Source organism: Ursus americanus, chromosome 4 (genome assembly GCF_024610735.1).
Source record: "Ursus americanus isolate L20-20 chromosome 4, mUrsAme1.1.p, whole genome shotgun sequence".
In the NCBI taxonomy this organism is placed as follows: domain Eukaryota; kingdom Metazoa; phylum Chordata; class Mammalia; order Carnivora; family Ursidae; genus Ursus; species Ursus americanus.
In genome coordinates this window covers 58,436,788-58,460,162 of record NC_142130.1, presented here as the reverse complement: position 1 = coordinate 58,460,162, position 23,375 = coordinate 58,436,788, and the positions used below count along the sequence as shown (strand labels likewise).

The 23,375-nt window shown below is 35.9% G+C and overlaps 1 long non-coding RNA gene and 1 pseudogene across 1 annotated transcript in view; both read left to right on the top strand.

Annotated features, from left to right (window-relative positions):
* The window catches only part of LOC148110257 (uncharacterized), a 165,782-nt gene extending 145,489 nt beyond the window's left edge, over nucleotides 1-20,293 (top strand). Inside the window, exon 4 of the long non-coding RNA XR_015724229.1 lies at nucleotides 19,024-20,293. This is a non-coding gene — a long non-coding RNA (uncharacterized LOC148110257). The remainder of the gene's footprint in view (nucleotides 1-19,023) is intronic.
* On the top strand, nucleotides 16,047-16,446 carry LOC123784275 (TIM double twin CX3C motif protein pseudogene; annotated as a pseudogene).
* Nucleotides 20,294-23,375: the final 3,082 nt, after the last annotated feature.

The window sequence follows — 23,375 nt, the reverse complement described above, 5'->3', positions numbered from 1 at the left end:
GCTCTCCTTTTACCTAAATTCAGGGTTCCAAATACTTATGATTCACATCTTATTCCATTATTCCTGTCTCTATTTTGACAAATCATGTAAACTATAACCTTGTTACAATCACACTGAATTAGCAGCTCTGTACACATACAAACGTATGTGCACACACACATAAACAGACCATATACTCAAATATTTATAAATCAGTAAATCACTGGCTTTGCTTTATCTTAGAAGATTAGGTAGAATAGTACAAGGCCATGAAAAATATCTATACTCTTGAAAAAAATCTAAAATATTTTTAGAAACAGGCAAATTAAGCAGGACATCTACCAAATTCTTAAATATTTATGCTTTTGCACCAGTATTGGACTTGTTTAGATAATCTAAAATTATCTGACAGTGATATACTTTCCACAAAATCCTGTAATCCATCAACGATCCTGAAACTGCATATTGCATTAACAGTTACTATTCAATGTTTAAATGTCCGTTTCAGTATTATGCTTTCAAGCAAACATATGAGCGAGAGGAATAACAGCTCTGCATTCATCGTGAATGTAAATGAGTTCGCTAAATGGACTTTCTGAGGCAGGTGTTCCTGAACAAGGAATATCTTTCAGAGACTTTCAGCTGCTCTCAGTGTTGGGGATATATTACAATGTAAGCAGTAGCTCTTTTCTTTTTCATTCCCTCTAAATACAGAAACAACTTCCTTATTCTTGAGCTTCCATTGCTTCAATAGATGAAACAGAAAAAGACAATTGCCTTCAAGTCATTTCGCTTCTGTGTCCGCTCTCTGCATCCTAACTAGCACTTGTTACTATCAGTTTGATTTTTACTTTTTAAGTATTTTTTTTCATTTTAGCCAATCTAATAGGTGTGATTGTGGTTTTAATTTGCATCTTTCGAGTGACTCATTTTGAGCATCCTGTCATGTGTACTTGCCAACTGCATAAAGTTTTGATGAAGTGTTTATTCAAAATTTTGACTCATTTTTCTGTTGGGTTGTGTGGGGTTTTTTTATAGCTTAGTTCTGAAATTTCTTTATATATTCTGAATATAAGTAGTTTTTTAAAAAATAATTACAAATATATTCTCCGGATGTGCAGCTTGATTTTTATTCTCTTACTAATGTTATCAAAGAGCAAAAGGTTTAACTTTATATAAAATTCAATTTGTATATTTTTCATATAGATTGTGCTTTTTTTTTGTGTCTAAAACCTGTTGCCTAAGCTTATAATTGCCTAAGCTTATAATTTCATTCCCCTAAGCTTTCAATAAAAGTTTTGTAATTTTATATTTCATGTTACAGATGTGCTCTTGTTTTACATATGATTATGTAAAAAATATGTCATTGTTTCAGCACCATTTCATTATAAGACTACTCTTTCTCTTTTCAAGTTGAAGTACACTTGAGGTTCATCAAAATAAATTGCCACACAGATTTAAAGAAAAAAAAGAAACCAACAAAGACCTAATCTCTTTAGCCAAAAGACCATGAAAGAGGGATCCTAATAAGAGCAAACATTTTTTAAAAATTACGAGTTTACTCTAGCCAAACACCATAGAAAAACAGTGGTCCATACACACCAAAAAAGCGAAAATGGGAAGCCTAGACATTCATCCTCCTGAGGCTGCAATGAGGGCCGAGAAGAAAAAGAAGACTTATCACCACCTGCAGATAACAAGATTTTTCCTTCTCCCATGCTGCAGTGTCATTGGAGACCACATAAGTAGCCTAGATATCTACCCCAAAGGTGCAGTAGAGAAGTTTCCCTACCTTTCTAATGCTAGGTGATGTCAGAGGAGGCCTCATGCATCGTTAGAACATCCAAAATTACCTGATAACGAGTGGCAAAAAGCCACTCTAAATACAGTGTCAGTAGAGACCATGTAAGGAATTGAGACTTCTACCCCAGCCAAGCAATTATGAGGGGCCTCCACCTAGGTATCATCTAAGGACACCCGACAAGACTGAAGCAGTCCCCCTTCGCTTGCCAGAGTAAAGTCAGAGAAAGATAGGTAAATGAAGATTTAAAGAATCTCATAGCAGAACACAAAAATGTCCAACTTCCCATAGAAAATCACTCATCATACCAAGAGCCAAGAAAATCTCAAACTAAATGAGAAAATTTAAAAAGACGATCATTGATGCCAACACAAAGATGGCAGAGATGCCAAAATTGTCCAACAAATATTTAAAATCAGTCATGTTGAAAATACTTCAGTGTACAATTGTGAACATGCTTGAGACAAAAGGAAAAAAATAGAATCTTAGCAAAGAAAATAATGTCTCAATATAGAAATAGAAATAAAAGACAATCGAATGGAAACATTAAAACTGAAATATACAATATCCAAAATAAAAAGCTTTGTGGACAGGGACAATAGCAGATAGAAGGAACAACAACAACAAAAAATCAGTGAAAGAAAAAGACAACAAGATTACACAATATGAGCAAGGGAGACAGATGGAGAGATAATGGAGGATTTATTATCTATGTTTCTTAGAGTTCCAGAAGTAGAGGAGAAAGAGGTTGAGACCACAAAAGTACTTGGATATAATGGCTAAGAACTTCAAAATTTTGTCAAGAGTTATAAAACTACAGATTCAAGAAGCTGAAAGAACTACAAACAGATTAAACACAAAGTAATCTATGACAAAATACATCATAATAAACTAAGTAAGGACAAAAAAATTCATGACAACAGCCAGAGAAAAATGACACAGTATCTATAGCCGAAATACTATTTGATTGACAGATTTCTGATTAGAAGCTATGGAGTCCAGAGGCAGCAGCGCAATACTTTTCAGATACTAAAAGAACTGCCAATCCAGAATCTTATGTCCAGTGAAAATATCCTTTGGGAAATGAAAGGAAATCAATAAATTATCAGATGAAGGAAAACAGAATTTATGATCAGCAGATTTGCCTTAAAAGCAGTCCTTTGGGGTAAAAAATGGCTTTAAAAAATTCTTAGGTAGAAAGAAACAATAAGAGAAATAATGTTGGAACATAAGATAAAAGAACAAAAACACAGCAAAAATTAGGGAAAATGTATTGTTTTCTTTTTCCTTTTGAACTTTATATATTACAGTTGATGTTTAAAGCAAAAATATAATACTAATGTTCTAAATATTTGTAGAGAAAGTATTTGACTATTATAAATGGGAAAGGGCAAAGAACTATAAAGGGAGGAAAGGTTTATGTGTTGTGTGTCTGAGTGTGTTTTATAGTTGACAAACAGTGTTATATTAGTTTCATGTGTATGACATAGTGATCAGACAAGTCTGGTATGTTATATTCACCATAAGTGTAGCTACCATCTCTCATCATGCAATGTTGTAACGACACCACTTGACTATATTCTCTGTGCTCTACCTTTTATCCTCATGACTCATTCATTCCATAACTACAAGCTTGTATCTCTGTCCTTCACCCATTTTGCATCCTCCCCACTTCCTCCTCTCTGGCAACCATCCTTTTTTTCTCTGTATTTATGGGTCCGATTCTGCTTTTTATTGTTTTGTTTTAAAGTTTCACATATAAGTGAATTCATATGGTATTTATCTTCCTCTATCTTATTTCACTTAAAATAATATCCTCTAGTTCCATTCATGTTGTTGCAAACGGCAAGATCTTATCCTTTTCTACAGATGAATAATATTCCATTATGGATATATACTACATCTTTATCCATTCAGTTGGACACTTGGGCTGCTTCCATATCTTGGCTATTGTAAATAATGCTGCAATAAAACAGAGGTGCACAAATATTTTTGATGTTTTTTATTTTTTGGGGGGTAAATACCCAGTAGTGGAATTACTGGATATATGTTATTTCTATTTTTATTTTTTTAAAGAAACCTCCATAATGTTTTCCACAGTGGCTGCATCAGTTTACATTCCTAGCAACAGTATGCACAAGGGTTTCTTTTCCTCTGCATCCTCTCCAACACTTGTTCTTTCTTTCTTTAAAAAAATTTTTTTTTTATTCTAGCCATTCTGACAGGTGTGAATATCTCACTGTAGTTTTGATTTGCATGTCCCTGATGCTTAGAGATGTTGGGCATCTTTTCATGTGTCTGTTGGCCATCTGTGTGTCTTTTGTGGAAAATGTCTATTCAGGTCCTCTGCCCACTTTTTAACTGGATTATTATTCTTTTTTACACTAAGTTGTATAATTTCTTTATATATTTTGGATATGTACCCCTTATCAGATATATCATTTGCAAATAGTAGGTTGCTTTTTTGTTTTGTTGATTTTTTTTTTCTGTGCAAAAGGTTTTTATTTTGGTGTAGTTCCAATTTTTGTTTCCCTTACCAAAGGAAACATATCTATCTAGAAAAATGTTGCTGAAGCCAATGTCACAGAAATTACTGCCTATGTTTTCTTCCATGGGTTTTATGGTTTCAGGTCTCATGTTTAGGTTCTTTAATTCATTTTGATTTTATTTTGTGGTCCAGTTTTATTCTTTGGCTTGTAGTTGTCCAGTTTTGCCAGCTACATTTATCAAAGAGACTGTCTTTTTCCCATTGTATATTCTTGCCTTCTTTGTCATAGATTAATTGACCTTATATGTGTGAGTTTATTTCTTGGCTCTCTATTCTGTTCTATTGATCTATGTGTCATTTTTTGTGAAGGTACCATATTGTTTTAATTACTATAGCTTTGTAGTATATCTTAAAATCTGGGATTGTGATAGCTCCAGCTTTGTTCTTTCTTATTGGGGTCTTTCATAATTCCATAAAAATTTTAGAATTTTTTGTTTTATCTCTAGGAAAAATGATGTTAGTATTTTGATAGGGATTGCATTGAATCTGTAGATTGTTTTGGGTAGTATAGACATTTTAACAGTATTAATTATTCCAAACCATGGGCATAGGCTATTATTTCCATTTGTGTCATCTGTAATTTCTTTCGTCAATGTCTTATAGTTTTCAGAGTACAGGTCTTTCACCTACTTAGTTAAGTTTTTTCCTAGGCATTGTATTCTTTTTGGTACCATTGTAAATGCAATTGTTTTCTTAGTTTCTTTCTGCTACTTTGTTATCAGTTTATAGAAATACAACCAATTTTTGTGTATTAATTTTGTATCCTATGGGGAGGTAAGGCTTATATTCCACTTGAACCCCATTATCTAAATATCATGAACTTCAGAAGATACATACAAGCTGTGAGATATGTAATTTTAGACTATTACATAAGGGATGTAAACTAATTTGCAATTTAAACTAATTTGCAAATACCAAATAAAAAAATAAGATAAAAAGAAACATGTTATCCTGCACACTTTGTGATGGCTAATTTTTTATGTCAACTTGTCTGGGTCATGATACCTATATATTTGGACAAATATTATTGTAGATATTTCTGTGAAAATATTTTTTTAAATTTGTTAACATTTAAATCAGTGGACTTTGAGTAAAAGAGATTACCTCCTATTATGTGGGTGCACCTTATCCAATCAGTTTCAAGCCTTAATAGAACAAAGATTGACCCCCTCCTACCCAGAAGGAATTCTGCTAGCAGACTGTTTTTGTACTGGAATTATAATTCTTTCCTGAGTCTCCAGCCTGTTGGCCTACCTTAACAGATTTTCTAATTTGCCAAGCCTCCATAATCGCTGAGACAATTTATTGAAACAAATCTCTATACATACACACACACACACACACATATATATATGCATATGTACACACATTTATATCTACATCTATCTACACACAAATTCGCAGATCCTGTTGTTTCTGTTTCTCTGGAAAATCTAATACACTCCTCAAATTCTATGCTTAGTTAACTGTTGACAGAGAAGTGCTGAAGCATTCAACTTCCAAATTTGAATTTGTATACTACTTTCAGTTATATCGGTGGTTGTTTTTTTTTTTTTCAGTTATGTCAGTTTTGCTTTGCATATGTTTCAGCTATGTTGTTCGGTGCATACACATTTAGAAATGCTGTCTTCTTGGAAGTGATATGTGAATGCTTCTTAATCATGCTGCTACCAACTTAATAATTTATCTCAGAGTAATGAAGTGAATATCACAATAAGGAGAGTCAAATTAACTTTTGGGGGGCATCTGCCTTTAGCTCAGGTGATGATTTCAGAGTGCTGGGATAGAGCCCCATGAGAGATTCCCTGCTCAATGGAGAGCCTGCTTCTCTCTCTCCCCCACTGCTCCTCCCCCGGCTCATGCTCAAGCTCTTTCTCTCTCTCTCTAATAACAAATAAATAAAATCTAGGGGCACCTGGGTGGCTCAGTCAGTTAAGTGTTGTCTTCAGCTCAGTTCATGATCCCAGGGTCCTGGGATCAAACCCTGCATCCCCTGCTCAGTGAAGAGTCTGCTTTTCCCTCTGCCCCTCCTCCAGCTCTTGTGTGCATGCGCGCGCTCTCTCTCTCTCTCTCAAATAAATAAAATCTTTTAAAAAATAAAAATAAAAAAATAAAATCTAAAAAAATTATCTTTTTGGTTTCCTAGTCCATATGAAAGTTATATTTGCATTATACTGTTATCTATTAAGTGTGTAATAGCTTTATGTCTGAAAAAACAATGTACATGCCTTAATTTAAAAATGCTTTATTACTAAAAAATGCTAACCATTATCTGATCTTTAAGAGTCATAATCTTTCTGCTGTTAGAGTGTCTTGCCTCAGTGTTGTTGGTTGCTGACTGATCAGGGTGGTAATGGGTAAAGATTGGGGTGGCTGTAGCAATTCTTTAAATAAGACAACAATGAAGTTTGCTGTATCAATTTACTCTTCTTTTTATTAATGATGTCTCTGTGGTATGTGATAATAGCATTTTATCCACAGTAGAACCTCTTCCAAAATTGGAGTCGGTCCTCTCCAACCCTGCTGCTATTTTATCAACTAAGTTTATGTAATATTCTACATATTTGTTGTTATTTCAAAACTACACAGCATCTTCACCAGTAGAATATTCCATCTCAAGAAGCCATTACCTTGCTCACTCATAAAGAGCAACTCCTCATCAATTCAAGTTTTGTGATGAGCTTGCAGCAATTCAGTCACATCTTCAGGTTCCACTTCTAGTTCTCTTGCTATTTCCACCACATCTGCAGCTATTTCTTCTATGGAAGTCTTGAACCCCTCAAGGTCATCCAAGAGGATTAGAATCAACTTCTTCCAAACAGTTCTTGATGACATTTTTATTTCTTCCCATAAATTACAAATGGTGTTTATGACATCTAGAATGGTAAATCCTTCCCATAAGTTTTTAAATTTTCTTTGCCCACATTCATCAGAGAAATCACTATCTATGGCAGCTATAATCCTATAAAATGTATTTCTTAAATTAAAAAAAAAAACCTTGAAAGTCAACGTTACTCCTTGATCCATGGGCTACCAAATGAATATTCTGTTAGTAAGCATAAGAGCAACATTCATTTCATCGTACATCTCCAGAGTTCTTGAGTAACCAGGTACATTGTCAATAAATCGCGATACTTGCAAGGAATCTTTTCTGAGGAGCAGGTCTCAACAGTGAACTTAAACCATGTTATAAACAGATGCTCTGTCATCCAGACTTTGCTGTTCCATTTACAGAGCATAAGTTGAGTAGGTTTAGCATAATTCTTCAGGGCCCTGGGATTTTTGAAATGGTAAACGAGCATTGGCTTCAACTTAAAAGTCACGAGCTGCAGTTGCCCCTAACAGGAGAGTTAGTCTGTTCTTTGAAACTTTGATGCCAGGCATTGACTTCTCTGTAACTATGAAAGATATCTAAAGGTACCTAAGAGGTAATCTTCTTCCTATAGAAGGCTGTTTTGTACACATTAAAAATCCATCATTTAGTGTAGCCACCTTCATTATCTTGGCTAGATCTTCCAGATAACTTCCTGCAGCTTCTATGTCGGCACTTGTACTTTTGTGTTATGGATACACCTTCTTGCCTTAAACTTTATGAACTAACCTCTGCTAGCTTCACACTTTTCTTCTGAAGCTTCCTCACCTCTTTCAGCCTTCCTGAAATTGAAGAGAATTAGGATTTTGTTCTGGGCTAGGCTTTGGCTTAAGGAAGTGCTGTACCTGGTTTGGTCTTCTATTGAAACCAGTAATACTTTCTCTGTCTCAGCAATAAGGCTGTTTCATTTTCTTATCATCCATGTGTTCACTGAAAAGAAATTTTAATTTCCTTCAAGGCTTTCCTTTGCATTCACTACTTGGCTAAGTGTTTAGCATAAGGAGCCTATCTCAGCTTTCAATATACCTTTCTCACTAAGCTTAATCATTTCTAGCTTCTGATTTAAAGTGAGAGACATGTGATTCTTTTGCTTAAACACTTGGAGGTCATTGTAGGGCTATTAATTGGCCTAATTTCAGTATTGTTCTGTCTTAGGGAATAGGAAGGTCTGAGGGAGAGAAGGAGATGAGAGGGATGTGATTTCCTCTCATTTTTATCATAGCACAGAGAGCATCCATTCCTAGTTTTTATGATAAGAAGATAGAGGGCTTGTTTTAGTTTTGTTTTCTTGGAGATGCTTCTGTCTGTATCAGCTATGCAGTTATGCAGTTCTGGGATTCAGGCTGTCTGGCCTGAAATATGGGGTGAAAAAAAGAAAAATGAAACAAAACAAAAAGCTAAAACGGAATTTACCACTGTATTGGTTGTCCTTTGAATTTTTATTTTTTTTCAGTTTACCTGTAATTATTTACTTTCCAGAGTCTGTAGATAGTTGCTTATGTATTTTTGTCAGGATTTTCCCGTTTTTGCTGTAGTTGTTGAAAAGATTGGGTGGACTGTGCTTACTGTATCTTAGGTGGATCTGGATATCTGTCCTATAACTTTTTTTTTACAATGATTTTTTATTATGTTATGTCACCATACAGTATATCCTTAGTTTTTGATGTAATGTTCCATGATTCATTTTTTGCATATAACACCCAGTGCACCATGCAATATGTGCCCTCCTTAATACCTATAACTTTTAACAAATTATATTATTTCAATATAACCACATAGTGGTAGCTATAGCGATAATTTCCTCATGTCACATTTGCATGAAACTACCCATAGTTGAAATGAAACCTATATTTAAAATGAAGAGGAAAGAAAAAATAACAGTAGGAACTATTTCCTTTCCATAATTATATTTCTTAAAAGCTTTTCTTTTAGTACTATTAATATTTTAGTCAATAATAATATTAGCATGCTGAATTCATATTTCATTTATTAACTTGTGTGGTAGTTAACATGAAAAATTGAACATTATTAATCTCCTTTCTTTTTTGTGTCTATTGATGCTTGGCAGCCGGCTTTTACTTTTATTTCCTATTCTTTACTAAGCGCTGTATTGAGAATAATTAATTTTCTTGAGTCAGGCAATCATTTTTTTCTCTGAGACTTTCAAACCTTGTTTACTTTGTTAAAACAGTAGAGTAAAAATGCAGTTTTAGTCTATGAATAAGCAATCAGTCACAAAATGTCTTTCTAATTAAATTCAGTATTTCTACTGACTCTCAAGTTTTTTGCACATCAAGTTAGAAGAATAGAACACCTAATGAATCCATATATAAATATGTGTCCATTTGGCTGCTTGTTTGGTCACTAATGTAACCTACTTCTCAACACATTTTTAGTATTGTCAAACTATTAAATCTCACTTAAAGTTATTGATACTGAAAGTAAATGGATTTTGAGATAAATTCTTGATGTAAATATTTTACATACTCTTGAGACTTAGGGATAAATTAGTTAATATATCAAATTTGCATATGAACCTTATTAATCAAAAAGGAAAGAAATTTCTTATTACCAATTTTATTATTCATAATCTGCAAAGTATTTACTTGTTCAATTTTAGAATCCACAAAAAATAATTTCAAGATTGTGAACCCACAACTCTGTTAGAAGCGTATAGGTATATATTAATTACATAATAGGATTGGTGATCAACTCTCTTTTTGTGTTTAGCCTTATAGTATGAGATCAAAATAGCCTTTTCCAAAATTACTGAAGTTAGTTATCTGCTGCACTTCCATCGTATTGTTATGTGATTCATTTGTAATAATGTTAAATTGTCATAGCATGCCTTATGACCATTTTTTTCCTCACACATATCCTGGTTGATTTTTTAAATTGGCATACATTAAAAATCATCCCTTACAGTGTAGATATGGGTTTAAAACAATCTGGAGCCGTATATGCACTACCACAGTCATTACAAGATCCATCTCATTACCCTGAAATGTTCAAGTTGTCTCTTTGACCTACACGCCTTTGACCGACACCACGCTCTAGCAAATACTGAGATATATTTCACCTCTGTAGTTTTATGTTTTCCACAAGACGTATAAGTGAAATCATACAATACATAAGCTTTTGGATCTGGCTACTTTGACTTGGTAAAATGCAGCTTAGATGCACTATATGTTTTGTGAAACAGTAGCATCTTGCATTGCTGAGAAGTATTCCACTGTATATACCAAGGTTTATCATTTTACGGGTTGATGAATAACTGGGTCATTTCCAATTTTGTAATCATCAGTAAGTGTTGCTCTAAACATTCATATAAAGGTTCTCATGTGAATATGTTTTTATTTATCTTGGGTAACTTTGTGTTGGGGGGATTATTTTTTGAAGTATCTGTCCAAATTTTTCGCACAATTTTATAAAATACTTTTTTTTAAAAAAGTTTTAGATTTACTGAAAATCAGAGGTGGTAAAGGAGATTTTATACATTCTGTACCTAGTTGCCATTATTACTAATACCTTAATGTGTTACTTGTTATAATTAATGTTGCGATATTGATATATGATTAATACCTAGATTTCACATCCTAGTCCAATTCCCTTAGTTTTTATCTATTGCACTTTTTCTATTCTAGAATCCCATCCAGGATGCTGAGTTAGATTTAGTCATCATATCTCCTTAAGCTTTTCTTGTTTGCAAAAGTTTCTCAGACTTTACTTCTGGTGACCTTGAGAGTTATGAGAAATATATCTCGGTATCTCATAGAATGTCCCCAAATTGGGAATTGTATGCTGTTTTTCTCATATCAAAATTGAGGTGGTGGATTTTTGTGAGGAAGATCACAGAGGCGAAAGTGTCATTTTATTGCATCATATCAAGGGTATGTACTATTACTATGGCTTATCATTGTTGAGGTTGTCTTTGGTCTCCTGGCTGAGGTTGTCTTGGTTAAATATTTCCACTGTAAAATATTCTTACCCTCTCTTTTATGCTGTACAAATCATCCCAACTTTGGCCATTAATAGCTTCTTCAGTTGGTTCCTGTGTCACTTTGATATGTCTCTGTCCCTGCATTTGTGTATTTTTTTAGCACTTTCTTACATCTGGAACTGCACAATTCTCCAGACTCATCTTGCATATTTATGCCCCATTGCTAATACAAGCAGTTTTTCCCAGGAGTCCTGATTCTTTTTACTGGAGGTTCTTTCTACTTTTCCCATGAGAAACCAGAAGCTGATCATTAGGTGTTCTTATTGCTACCGTAGTGTCATTTCATCTAGATGCTTTCAGCTGAGAGAGAAAGGAACTATATATATGTATACTAACCTGTGTATATGCATCTACCCATTTTTCTATGTGCAACCATCTGTATCTAAAGTCAAATGAGTTCATTTCTTATGATTCTAATTTTAATCTATTACCACATGGATCATTCAAGGCTTCCCCCCACCCTTTGTTTGTCTGTAAACTACCACTCCAACAATAAGAAAACTAACTCCCACTATTCTCCCTTAGGTTTACTTAATTGTTCAATTCCAGCATATATATTATGTATAGCAGTTTCAGAATTTTTAACCTGTATCCCATGGGAAACAAATTTATCAATCAGACTACAGTGCTTAGGTGCAATTCCCTTTGTCTTCAGTCTTACCCTGTTTATTTCCGAATTTTCTTAGGTTAAAATGTTTTCTTCCAGCCCCTTCAGAGGTTGCTTCATACATTTGTAATGTAGATAGCTTCCCTCAACACGGTGCATATTTTCTCCTGAGATCTTCTGGCTTCCTAAGTGACCTTTTTTTGTTATTGTTGTATTTGCATACATTATGGTTCATTCTTTGTGTTGTAAAACTGTATGAGGCATAGTGTGATGTATCCATCATTACAATACTATATGGTATAGTTTCGTGACCTGAAAAAACAAACAAAACAAAACAAAAAAACCCTGTGTTTTGCATAGTCTTCCCTCCTCCCCGTCCACCGACACACTGATGTTCTCATTGTCTTTATGGTTTTGCTTTTCTGGACTGTATATAATTGAAATTACATGATACCTAGCCTCATTACACTGCTTTTTTTTACTTAGTAATATACATTTAAGATTTCAACCATATCATTTTATGGCTTAATATGTCATTTCTTTCTATTATTGAATAACAATCCATTGTACATATATCATACTTTATTTTTCATTCATTCAAGGGTATCTTAGTTACTTCCATTTTGGGCAATTATGAATCAAGCTGCTCTAAATATTAATGAGCATATTTTGGGGTATATGTTTTTAAATCAGTTGGGTAAATATACCTGGGATTATGATACCTCCTAGGACTATACGATAAAGCTATTTTTAGTTTTGTAAGAAACTTCCAGTCATCAAAAGCGACTGTTTTGAATTTGAATTTACCAGCAATGAATAAGAATTCTTGCAGATATGCATCCTCACCAGTAATTGGTATTACTAGCTTTTTAGGGTTTTAGGCATTCTAATAGGTGTGCCGTAGTATGTTATTGTGGTTTCCATTCTTAAAAATGTGTTTCTAGTGTTACATTTTGAGAATTCTCTATGTATACTGGATATGTTTTGCAGAAATATGATTTACATTTTTTTCTCCAAGTCTACACCACTTTTTAAAGGTTCTTAACCTCTGTCTTTACCAGAGAAAATTTTATTTCCCATTTATCATAGAGGTTTTTTTTTTTCCTCTTAATGGTTTTTTTTTTTTTTTTTTTTTTTGGTGTTGTATATAAAACCAGACTTTTGGCTTAATTCAAAATTAGGCAGATTTTTTCACTATGTTTTCTTCCAGAAGCAGTGTAGTTTTAGATTTTATAACAGATTGATTATCCATTTTTAGTTCTTTTCATGACATGTGATATAAGGATCAAGATTCATTCTCTGTAGAAAACAGTGGATACTTGTTCCAGTATCATTTGCTGTACATATTATCTTCTATCCATTGAGTTGCCTGGTACATTTATCAAAAATCAGTTGACTATACTTTGTTGACCTATTCTCTATTTTCTATTATCTTCACTTAATCTATATATAATTTCACTAATACCACCCTCTCTAGATTATTGTAACAATAATACAAGTCTTAAAAGTTGGCAGTATGAGCCCTCAAACTTTGTTCTTTTTCCAAACAGTTTAAGGTAATCTTATTCCTCTCATTAAGTTTGCTTCCCAAATTTAACTTCATGTATGATGACCCCCTCTGACTACCCAAATGTTTGGACTAAACTGGGTGACCAAGATTATTATGGATTCTATAAAGAAAAATAAAATACAACAAATAACTTTAAAATGTGATGCATTTTAAATGCAGTATCTTAATTTAATTTAAAATTATAGATTTTGAGGGCACCTGGGTAGTTCAATTGATTAAGCATCTGACTTGATTTCGGCTCAGGTATGATCTCAAGGTCTTGAGATATGGAACCCCACATGGGCTCAGCACTCAGCATGGATTCTGCTTGAGGTTCTCTCTCTCCCTTTCCCTGTGCCCCTCCCCACTCTTGTGCTCTTAGTCACTAAATTAATCAATCAATCTTTAAAATAAAATGTATAGATTTTTGTTTCAAATACAGTTAAACATATACATATATAAAATAGATACGACATATGACATGTCAGATATGCATATTAAGGTAATTTTTGCCACAAGTGAATCATTAAATGTGTAGAGTTTATTTTGGCTCGAAATTAAAAGATTTTTCTTTAGTCTGGCATACCTGTATACTACAACTGCCAGGTAATAAGGACACTGAATGAATGCTCTGATAACTCTGTAAATTATTTTAAGGTTCATGAGAGCATGAAATTTAGTCATGACCTGTTCTTCTTTTCCCTCACATTACAAGAATGAAATCTCAATAAGAAGTGTGGCTCTCTTTTATAGATTTGAAATCTACTTGTGTTTCAGAAAGACTGCTGACTATTTTCAGGTGGAAAGAGTGATTGTCTGAAGTCTACTTAAATGTATTTGTTATTCCAAGAACAGAAATTAAATCACACATAACATATAGGCCAGTGTAATAACATATGCATGTACACACATGGGATCCACTGCTTCTTTTTAAACCTACTCTCTCTAAATAAACATTGTTTTCTACTTTGCTTTAGATGTTTGCAGACTACCTTTAAAATAAAATGTTAACATTTCTCTTACATCCAAGTTGCTTTCACAATGTTGTGAAGTACTTTTATTTGTGAAATATTTGCTGATAAAGAAATAATTTAATAGCAAGAGACAGTTTAATAGAATGGCCTTTATGGTCAAGACACATCTAAATAGGTATTCCATCATCACACTTCACAACACTGTGTTATATTTAGAAAGGTAGTTATCTCTTATCATCAGTAAAAATATGTGGATGACACTACCTCTCTTTCAGAGTTAACAGGATTAAATGAATTTCTATTATTTCTAGAACCTTTATTGTTCTGATCACCATCTTCTAAAAACATCGTGCTTACAACTGAGTATAATACTTGAGTCATGGGTGATTAACAAAATCATTAATACATACCTGTTTTTGCAATAAGATCTTGTATTAATGGATCTTTGAATATGCTAGACATTTTAACAGCTGTCTAACATTGTTGGCTTCTTCACCTTACTTAGAGTAAATTAAACTTCAAGTCTGAGTGAAATGCATGTTTCAGATGTTGTAGTCATAGATATTCTTTACTTCCCAACAACAGGTTATTTGTTAGAATTGCAGTTATACAAATTGCTGTGGGGAAAATTTTGCTCTCAAAATTTAATCAGGTAAAGCTATAAACATATCAAAGTGCAGAAACTGCTGTCACTTTAATGTGATTTGTTTACTACAATTTTTCATGTACATGTAAACATAATTGGGAAATACATCTATATTCCCTATGAACAGCAATCTGTTATCAAAATAAAAGGATATATAGAGACTGTTTTTAATTCAGTAGATAGTACATAAAGTCTTCTACAATCTATGGAGGTGGGGCTTATGTATAAAAAATTTGGTAAAATTTTTCAAACATAATTGAGAATTTCTTAGTATAAAACCAAGGAAGGAAAGAAAGAAAGAAAGAAAGAAAGAAAGAAAGAAAGAAAGAAAGAAAGAAAGAAAGAAAGAAAGAAAGAAAGAAAGAAAACATGGCAGAAAGGATAGTCAAAGAAAACAAAATAAAATTGCAGTTCTGATCTTTTAAATTTTCCACACCATTAAGAGACAGAAATAAAAACAAAATAATAGGGTAATATGATCAAAGAAATAATATTGTATTCATATTATTACAAACAGAATTCCACTAGAACAGCCTACAGATTTGTCCTATTCACCGTTATATAAACAATGTGTAATAGATTCACATATAATAGATGCTTAAATATTTAAAGAGAAAATAAAAATGTGAGTGATGAATGAATAATGAATGGAAATTCCATCTATTTTGTGAAAACTTATCTTTTAATAAATTATTATGTATCAATGAAAAATGTTTATCCTAAATTAAAAAGAGCAGTTATTTACCTGATAAATGTAACAGGTATCAATTTTTAAAAAGGAAGTAAAAGACACAATATCTATGTTTAACTGTCTTACCATTTTAAAAAGATCACATGGTTACTACATGGAAACAATACAAAGCCAAAGATAGATGCAGTAACGGAAATATTGGAAAAATTAGGATCAACCTCATTTTAAAATAAACTTTTAAAATTGAGATATAATTTACATATATTGAAATCTGAAGATCTTATATGTGTATTTATATGAGGTCTGACAATTATAGAACCTATATCATTTAAAACAAGGTATGGGATATTTCTGGTGCTGGGCGGGGTCATCACTGCAGAGCTGCAGCAGCTCCGGGAGCAGGAGGTGGTAGACTTCATGAAGAGTCTGGAGAGAGAGAACACCTGGAGGATGCAGGCCTCACGTTCCAGCCAGCACCAGCTACTGTGAGGACAGCAGATCTTCCATGCAGCTGGTGCACCAGTGCATTGAGCACTGCCCTGCACCTCTGGCTCAAGTCCAGGCCCTGGTGACCACTAGAGCAGTTCCAGAACTGCCTGGCCCAATGCGCCATGCACTGCAATGACAAAGCCAACAATTCAGCAGATGCTGGATGTAAAGAGCTTCAGGTGAAGCTGCAGCTGGAGATCTGTGTGACCAATTATGTGGATGATCACATGCACCTCATCCCTACCCAGACCAAGAAGAAGATGGAGTCTCTCTTGTCCATTGGGAAATAGAAGTCTTTGCAACTGGCCCTTGGGGCTGACAGCAGGGATCTATTTAAAAAGAGAAATGGGTTTTGTTCTTTTATGTAAAGTTTATGAAGAAATGAGGGATGGCAGCAAGTTGGAGGCATATGTCATTTGCCTCTGGACTCTGGTTCCTTTGTTTCAATCCTAGAAAGTGAAATGGAAAAAACTGCTAAGTTGGGGTCAGAGATGGCACAGGAAAGTTTTTGATGGCCTAAATTGCACACGCTTATCCTGGCAGTAGGGATCTCCCTTGTACTAAGCCAGAGCCCTCCAAAGTACCAGATTCTTCTTAGTACACAGGTACCAACAAGCTGGCAGATTCCTCTAACCTGCCTGTGATCTGGTGGAGTGTGAGCAGAGGTGTTTCTGTTTGTGCCAACCTCCTATTTACCAGAAGGATCACCAAATCATTTTCCATAAGCTGTAAAACAAAATCCATGAGGTCACTAATTTATAAGGGGGAAAAATGATTTCTAGGTCCTTGTTTTGCTTGGTTTTGTTTAATATACCACAGTGTGAAGTTGACTTAAGATGTGGAATTGGGGGGGCACCTGGGTGACTCGGTTGAGCATCAGTCTCTTGGTTTCAACTCAGGTCATGATCTCAGAGTGGTGAGACTGAACCCCATCTCAGCTCTATACTCAGCAAGAGTCTGCTTGAAGATTCTTTCCCTCTGACCCTCCCTCTTCTCACTCTCTCTCTATCTCAAAGAAATAAGTTTAAAAAAAACAAAGATGCAGAGTTGGGAGAGGTCATTTGCATAAGAACTTTGAACAGTTCCTTGTGGATCTCTGTTTCTGGCTATCAAGATGTGGATATGCATTTCGTGAAATGCACATTATACCTTTCAGCTAGGAGACCCTGTAAAAAAACATGAGGCAGTGTTACACTGGTTATAGGAAGCAGACTTTCCCTGTCACTGGCTGTCGTGATAGACCCTGAGGCTATCTGCAGTAGAGCCATGGGACAGTCTTGCAGTAACACTCTCCCTTGAAGGGAAAGGGGGTTTTGATGGCACTATATGCCAGTATCCAGGAATGAATATTGAAGGAGGAACTGTTGCCTTCTTAATTAAGAGAGTGATTGAGTACTAGATTTGGAAAAATGTGTTTTTTATCGAACAGAATGGAATGGAAGCTTAAACTCAGTATTACTTAGCCCCCTGAAATAACAGAGCACTGCTGAGATAATCTCTTGGCAACAGGAAGGTCAAAGGAGAAAAAGTAAGCAATTCAGGGATGAGCTGTGATCCCTTTAAAGCAAAAGAGGGGCAACTCCCCCATTACCAAATACCACTTTGGTTTGGAGTCTTTGCAGAAAGCAGTGTTGCTGTCCCAGCTCCAGCACTTTATCATTCTGATAAGGACCTTGTCTTTTTACCAACATTTTACTTGAAGTGATAATATAGGCTGTGTATGGTGTCTCAAGGCCGTGATATAGTTTCCTAGTGGTTCAGTTCTAAAAAAATAAGGTTTAGTTTTTCATTAAAAAGGGGGAAGCGTATGGGATATATCTTTCATCTCAGTTCCTTCTTGCCCATTCCATGGCCCACAGACAACCATGCTCTTATTTCTACCAGCATCGATTATTATTGTCAGGTCGTGGACTTTGTATAAATAAAGCCAAAAAGTGACTACTCCTTTGTCTGGCTTCTTTTACACTGTGTTTTGAAGATAAAATAATGTTTAGTATCATAAAAAAAATATGTGCTTTAAAGTCTGAAATATATAGAAAACAAAATAGCACATGCTCTCCTTCCATAATAACTTGAGAGACGGTCCTTTCTGTTTGCTTACTTTCTGCCTGATACTTGTTGGAAGAATCAGTAGGAAGAAATTCTAGGAACCCCAGTTGAGATTTTGGAGTTGTTTATTACTAATGTTGGCATATCCTGACTAACATGAGTAGAAAGTAGATGTCCTGCTTATTGTCATTGTTAAGAGCAAATTACAAATTAAAAATAAGAAGCTTCGTTCTCTCTGTTGATAATATGAGAAGAGACTGCCTTTTCTTAGAGCATTTACTTTAGAAAACTTGTAATAGTGAGTTCTTGTCTGTCTCCGAAATATTTGCAAATCTTTTTAAAAGCTAAATATGCCACTTGTGAGCTAAACCCAGAAACATCTCTTTCAACAAGCAGGGAACCATTTCCTTGAAATGTAATCATCAGCAGGGACAGAGCCCAGTTTCTGTGGGAGAATAGGAGCCCCATTTTGGTGGCACCTTTCTCCAAGTTGCAAAACTGGTTCATGTCAGTAAGATATGAGAAATTTATTTTGCCTTTGGATACAGCCAGTCAACACAGGTAGTCCCTGCAATTAGAATGAGGATTTACAATAAACCGTACATGACAAATGATGCTGCCAAGCCCTCCTATTGAGGACTGGTTATTGTTTCTCTGTAGAACATGTATGAAAATGGTGTCTGCTTGGCTGTCTTAAAGGATAAGATACCTTTCTGTTTTTGTAATCTCTTAGCAAATTATCTGTGATGCACATCGCATTCTGGTTTAATGCTTATTCAATAATGAAATTGTTTTATCTCTCTTCTGTCTTTGTGCAGGGGTTTTCTGGGTTGAGAGAAGATTTCGTTTTTTATTATATTTCCCCAACAATTCTGGTGATGAAGACAGGATGTCTGGAAGTTCCTGAACTGAGCAAAGCAGTTAAAGGTCTGTGGCCACACAATAGTCAGGTAAGTGGTCATGAATTATAAAAACGTTTCCCTTCTAGCTCTCCACTCTCGTGGAATATTGGCTGCACCACCACGATCTCTAAAATGTCATTAAGATCATATGGTTGGAAAATACGAAAATCCAGGAATGTCGCCTAGAGCTCTTTCTCTTAAAAAAATATCTGTCATATTTTGAATGAATATAAGAGAATCTCACTCTTTAATGCATAAGGACAGTTCTTTTAATTTGGATAAATTAATGTGTTTTCTGGGATTCGTAGGTTTCATCCCAAATTAATTATTGGCATTTTTGGGGCTATCATTCTAAGAAGAAAATTAAAAATGATTTGGGTAGCCAGAAAAAAATATTGAAAAAAAAATGAAAGAAGAAATGTGAGAATTAAAGATACTTCCCCTTCCTCAGAATTTTCCTTCTTTCTCTACTGTTCCTATTTCGTCCATTCCCTGGGGTCCCTTTAGCCTTCCTTGCCTCAAGCTGACTCCTTGAAGAAAGTGGTGATGATTTTTTGAAGTAGTTCCCTCATTAGTGGATTTCCCTGAAAAAAGGGAATAAAGGCACAGTTTCTTTTTTTTTTCTTTTTTTTTTTTAAGATTTTATTTATTTATTCGACAGAGAGAGAGACAGCCAGCGAGAGAGGGAGCACAAGCAGGGGGAGTGGGAGAGGAAGAAGCAGGCTCATAGAGGAAGAGCCTGACGTGGGGCTCGATCCCAGAACTCTGGGATCACGCCCTGAGCCGAAGGCAGATGCCTAACCGCTGTGCCACCCAGGCGCCCCAAAGGCACAGTTTCTTTACTGGTCAGTGGATTACCTGCTCAATTAGATGACATAGGTTTATGTATCTTATAGCTTAGCACTGAGTCCTTTTCATATTTTAGCCTGGATTCCACTTTCAAGAGTTCCCTACCATCCATACATTCTGTAGCTAAGAAAGCAGACTTAATAAAGAGATCCAATTGGGGGATAATTGAGAATATAGTGAAAAATTGTGCCCCTTATGAAGACAACAGGATGGAGAATAGCTGTACTGGTCACTTGGAAAAAGGCAAGCAAGCAAGTTATTAAGTTGGTGAATGCCAATATGGGAAGGGAAACAAAACTGCCACATATTTACATTTTCCTTGTATCAATGCCAGAAAAACAAGCCCTTCCTATTTGAATTGACAAACAAGCTGATGCCATTGAATATCCAGAATGTCTGTCCTTTCCCTGTCAGTCTGTATGTGTTTTTAGGTCTGAAGTGAATCTCTTGTAGGCAGCATATAAATGGGTCTTTTTTTAAATCCATTCTGCTACACTATGTCTTTTGATTGGAGCATTTAGACCATTTACATTTAAAGTAATTATTGATAAGTATGTACTTATTGCCATTTTGTTAATGTTTTCTGTTTGGTTTTGTAGTTCTGTTTCTTTTTCTCTTGCTCTCTTTCCTTGCCTTGATAACTGTAAGTGTTATGCTTAGTTTTCTTTCTCTTTATTCTTTGGGTAATTATTATAGGTTTTGGTTTTGTGTTTACCATCGGGTTCATCTATAGCATCCTAAGTATATAGCAATCTGTATGACATGGATAGTCACTTCAGTTGAACCACATTCTAAAAGGAATTCTTTTTTTTTTTTTTTTTTTTAAGATTTTATTTATTTATGTGACAGAGAGACAGCCAGCGAGAGAGGGAACACAGCAGGGGAGTGGGAGAGGAAGAAGCAGGCTCCCAGCGGAGGAGCCTGATGTGGGACTCGATCCCAGAGCACCTGGATCACGCCCTGAGCCGAAGGCAGACGCTTAACGACTGCGCTACCCAGGCGCCCCATCTAAAAGGAATTCTTTTCTTACTCCCACCTCCATATTTTATGTATAAGTTGTCATATAATTTTTTATTCATAATTTTCCTTTAAGTATGGTCTTTTCCCCTTAAAGAAATCCCTTTCACATTTCTTACAAGGCCTGTTTATAGGTGATAAACACTTTTAACTTTGTGAAACTTTTAATCTATCAATTCTGAGTAACAACATTGTCCGTGTTCTTTATTGTAGGGTTTTTCCTGTCAGAATTTTGAGTAAATTATGCCATTCTCTACTAGCCTGCAAAGTTTCTGCTGAAAATCAGCTGAGCTGTATGGGGTTTTCCTTATATAACATTTTATTTCCCTTGCTTCTTCTAAAATTCTCTTTATCTTTAACCTTTGACATTTTAATTATGTGTGTGGTATAGACCTCCCTGGGTTCATCTTGTTTGGAATTCTCTGTGCTACCTGAACCTGGATATTAGTTCCTTCCCCAGATTAGGAAAGTTTTAGGTATTATTTTTTAAAAATATTTATTTATTTATTTATTTATTTATTTATTTGAGAGAGAGAGACAGCCAGCGAGAGAGGGAACACAAGCGGGGAGTGGGAGAGGAAGAAGCAGGCTCATAGCGGAGGAGCCTGATGTGGGGCTCGATCCCAGAACTCTGGGATCACGCCCTGAGCCGAAGGCAGACGCTTAATGACTGCGCTACCCAGGCGCCCCCCAACTGCCCATTTTAAATAAAGCTGCAAACTGTGCATATCAGATTCTTCCCACCCTTAGGTTTTTCTGTTGTTGTTATTTATTTATTTGAGAGAGAGAGACAGCCAGCGAGAGAGGGAACACAAGCGGGGAGTGGGAGAGGAAGAAGCAGGCTCCCAGTGGAGGAGCCCGATGTGGGGCTCGATCCCAGGACCCTGGAATCACACCCTGAGCCAAAGGCAAATGCTTAATGACTGAGCCACCCAGGCACCCCAGGTATTATTTTTTTAAAATAAGCTTTCTGCCCCTTTTTCTTTCTTTTCCTTCTGAGACTCCTATAATGTGAATGTTTATTTGCTCAAGGTTCTCCAAAAGAGCCATATCCTTATTTTTAAAAATACATTGTCCTTTTTGCTGTTCAACTTGGGTAATTTCTGTCACCTGTCTTCCAGATTATCAATCCATTCTTCTGCATCCAGTAATCATTGTTGATTCCCTCTAGTGTATTTTTCATTTCAATCATTGTACTCCTCAACTCTGGTTCTTATTTTGTATTTTCTACCATACACTTTTTTCTCTGGTCTGATAAGCATCTTTATGATCACTAATTTAAAATCTTTATCAGGCATATTGGCATGTTGCTTATCTCTGTTTCATTGAGGTTTTTTTTTTGTTTGTTTCTTTTTTTCCTAAGGTTTTGTCTTGTTCTTTCATTTGGAGCATCTTTCTCTGTCTCCTCATTTTGCTTGACTTTCTGTGTTTCTATGAATTAGGCAGAATAGTTACTTCTAAACTGGAAGGACTGATCTTACGTATGGTCATCTACTTTGTAGTCTGTGTGTCCCTGGTAACTGTGGCTGTCTGTTTGGGCTGTGGCTAGCATGGGTAGGAGTCCTGGGGCACTCTATACTGGGGGCTACCCTGGTGGGATGGCCAGAGCTGAAGTGGTCATGAGTGGGGATCGTCCTGGGGATCTCCACACTGAGGGCCCCCAATGGTAGGGCAGCTAAAGCCAAAGTAGATACAACCCAGGGCTTTTTGCATAGAGAGTGCCCTGGAAGTACAGTTAAAGCTGAAATGGGCATGGACATGGCAGTTCCTGGGCTCTCTACACAGAGGGCATCCTGTCAGAATAGCTAAAGCTGAAATGGGTACAACCCAGGTAGTCTTGGAGCTCTTTGCACAGAAGGTGCTCTGGCAATACAGCCAAAGCTGAAGTGGGCATGGGCCACAGCAGTCCCTGAGCACTCTGCACAGAGGGCATCCTGTCAGGATAGCCGAAGCTGAAATGGGTGCAAATTGGGTATGTCTGGGGCTTTATGCACAGAGCTCTATGCAGAGAGGGCACCCTGGCAGGATAGCTGAAGCTAAAGTGGGCATTACCCAGGGTGTCCCGGGGCTCTCCAAGAGAGTACACCCTGGCAGGACAGCTGAAGCTGACTTGGGTGGGAGCCAGGGTGTCTCAGGTGTTCAGTGCCGAAGGTGCTCTGGCAGGGCAACTGAAGTTAGGGCCAGCATGGGCCAGGGTACTCCATGGAAGGGATACTCTGGTGGGCAGCTGGATCTGAGGCGGGGTGCTGACCAGGGCGTCCTAGGGTGCTCCACACAGGGATTGCCCTGGTAAGGTGGCTGGAACCGAGGCAGCATGGACCAGGGACTCCTGGGGCACTCTGAGACGGGGACACCCTGATAGCGCAGCTGGCTGAAGCAGGTGGGAGCTGGGAGATGCCAGA